Genomic DNA, 3,523 nt, shown 5'->3' with positions numbered 1-3,523 from the left:
CCGTCCTCCCGACCTCCCGACCTTCCGTCCTCCCGACCTTCCGTCCTCCCGACCTTCCGACCTTCCGTCCTCCCGACCGCCCAGTGCGGTCGGCGCGGCCCGTCCCCGTGTCTCACCTCCTTCAAGGAGGCCTTCGGTCCGCCACGGCCTGCGGACATGGTGCCCCGACGTCGCGAGCCCCGGAACCCGCCCGCGCCGCCTCGGCCGAGCCGGACGCGCGAGGAGATGGGACGGAAGGACGGGCCGAGCCCGGGGCGCGGTGTCTCGGGCCCGAAAGCGCCGGGCCATGCGCCAGGACACGCGGCGGCCGCGGGAGCAGCTGGAAGCCGACTGGCGTGTCGACGGGGAGGGGCGAGCCGTCCGGGCCCGGTTCTCACTCGGCTCACACCGCCTCCGCGCCTCCGGGCAGATGTGCCGGGCCGCCGAGAGCCGCGCCGGGCTGGGGATGGAGCGCTGGGTCTAGAGTCCTGGTCTGGCCCCGTCTCCGCTTCGCGGCGAGAACCCACGGACGCGGAGCCCGGGAGCCCTTTTCCGCCCGCCGCCAGCCACCGCAGCAGCCACCTGCCAGGCGGTTCTGAGAAACGAGGTGCTGGTCACACTGGGTACGGCCGCCACGTGCGCCGCAGCCCCGGGCGAGAAGGTGCGGCTCGTTTCCCCACGTGGCGCCTGGCGCTCTCGGGAGCGTGTTCACATTTACACCTGCACCCGCGCTCTCCCAACTTCAGGGCCGCGTCCAGACGTTCGCCCGCACCCAGCAGGCACCCCGTTCCGACGGGTGCAACCACTCAGCTGCCTGCGGATCTGAGTTAGTTAAGACACAAAATTAAGCAAAATATAAATTGAAGAGCTGGGAAATGACAAGTAACGAAGGCAATTCTACGGTGTGCAAGAGCCACAGACAGGAAAGGTTTTAAGACATTAATTGCACAGTTTCTTTCTCTTCTAAGGGTGTCAAAAAATGTAAGCAAGAATTTTATAAGCATTTAACAAGTTACATACCATTCTCTTTGCCAGAGAGCTGAGGATATTAAACTTGTATTTTGAAAAGGTCAGGAACCTTCTGTTTCCTGGAAAGATTAATGGGGGTCTGGAAAAATAACACATAGACCAGTTCTACTCAATTTAATTTGTGTGTGTGTGTGTGTGTGTGCGCGCGCGCACGCTTGATGGAAGGCAGGGGAATGGGTTCATTGTGCCAGAGCTGGTGTGCATCTGCCATCAGATGTCGTCATATCTTCAGCTGATTAGCCGTGCGGCCACCGACTTGACTGTTTTTGAAAGATGGCAGTAAAGGCAACACAAAGGCATGGGCTCGACACAGAGGCTCATGCTTTGATTCTACCACTTTAGCTACTATGTCCTTTGGCGACCTTCTCTGAGTCTGCCCTCAGCTGAAAAATGGAAACGATGCTACAGCATATTACAGAGTGATCAGAAGTCTAAATGAAGAGGCATAGGAAGGGCCTAGTACAGCACATGATACATCACTAACAAATGCTGGTCCTCCTCCCCTTTCTCCTTTTGATTGCTGCCTTGTTGGAAAATGGATGAAATCTAAAAAGTAAACAGATTCCCCCAAACAACTTAAGTAAGAAACAAAGAGCAGCTACCCAACCGAATGTATCTCCCATTTATCCTAGTAAACATACGCTCAACACTCAACCCACATCTCTGGTGACCTATTAGGATACCACACTCAGGGGTCATAGCCAAAGAGACATAGTTTCCTGAAAAAGGTAACTAGCCTCCTGCAGACTTCAACAACATATCTGAACAAAGACCATGCCCAGTAGAAGGGGGTGGAGATGCGGGTCAATGACCAAAAAAATACAAAAACAACAATCGCAGAAGGAAAAGCTGGTAGGGCCTGCATAAAGGAAAGGTGGTCTCTGCCAAGAGACAGAGTATCTCGTCACATTAGCAACGGTAGCCCCACTGAGGGGGTTGCACTGGACTTGTTCTGGTGACATTAAATATGTGAATTATGTACCAAACTCCCTTTGTTCTTTCTGCTCAAGCAACCTTTTTACCACCATTTGACCTTCATAGGGGTCTTCTGGGAGAGAATCTGCTGGTTTCATCAATTCAAGTGTTTTTAATCCTTATGTTATTTTTGTTTGTTTGTTTTTGGCCGTGAATCACTAAATAGACAATATGAATTGGCTAGTATGAGAAAGGTCTTCCTATGGTACAATGACAAAAATCAGGTTCTAAATCAACGAGGTCAAGACTCACACCCACGTGCTTATGTCTCCAATGTTATGTCACCAACCACGGGGTCTTTCAGGAGGCAGCTTACTCCAGGGGCCACCTACAAACACCTCTTGCTTATGGCAGGCTTCTTAAAATTCTACATCCATTATGTTATCTATGCATAACAGCTGCACAAAAAAGCTGATTAAAAAAAAATTCTACTTCTCTAACTGGGAAATAATCACATACAGAATAATCTTTTTTCTTGACACAATTGCAGCAGTCTTAATTCTTTCCCATGTTTAGATACACGAATCATCCATCACCTATTCCAGGCCTCTTAAAGTCTGAAATTTCTTAAATTTCTAGATTTAATAAAAAAGGTCATAAATTCAAGTATTATCCTAAACATCAGATGGACACTCCCCTCTAATTCAGCCCTTACTATTATGGGCAAATTGTACATGCAATTCACAAACCATTTTTTGTGAAATGTAAAATGTGTTTTAAAACCTTTAAAAATAACATTTGAATGATACAATTGTTTAATCATTGCCACCTACGCTAAATCTCACCCACACATTTTGGTGTCAAACAGTTCCAACTTGCTAACAACAGTAAGCTTTTATGAGGTACCTCGCATAAGCAGTAACACAAAGGTTCAGTTATGGTCCCTAATTGCACACCTATGGCGATAGGAAGCACAAGGCCAACTTTCAACCACCTGTGAAGGGCAGAGCCATTTTACTGACTGATCATTTACACAGTTTAAAGGCCTTTAAATAAATAATGGAGGAGGAAGGAGGTAGGAAAGAGAGAAAAAGAGAGGAAGGAAGAGAGGAAGAAGAGAATAAAGATATCTTACAGGAGTCATCTATATATTGCTTCATGGGGATCAGAACAGTAATCAGCGCTATAATAAACCCCAAATCAAATGAACACAACATAACACCAAATGTATCACAAGCAATCCTTGTAATTGTTTAGCTTCTCACAGTTCTCACATAACAAACTGACAAATTCATGATTTCCTCTAAAAATAAACATGAAAAACAGTATCCTGGAAGACACTTGTTCTTTTCGTTGTGATGGTGACACCCAGCCTGACCCATGGAGAGCTGCTTCCTTCTGTGGTCAGCACCTCTTCCAACCTGCAGAGGTAAGCCCCAGGGGGTCTGGCGCGGACAGCCCCTGGGAACCCCAGCTGACTGCTCATATGTTGCTCGCACACGCACACACACACGCATTCTGTCAAAAACTGCCCCGGGGTGAATGTGGTGGGCACAAGCACTGATCCATCTGATACATTTATATTAGGAGTAAGTTTAAT

The sequence above is a fragment of the Lontra canadensis genome, unplaced genomic scaffold (genome assembly GCF_010015895.1).
Source record: "Lontra canadensis isolate GAN:19392208 unplaced genomic scaffold, GSC_riverotter_1.0 scaffold18, whole genome shotgun sequence".
Classification (NCBI taxonomy): Eukaryota; Metazoa; Chordata; class Mammalia; order Carnivora; family Mustelidae; genus Lontra; species Lontra canadensis.
This window is presented reverse-complemented; position numbering follows the sequence as displayed.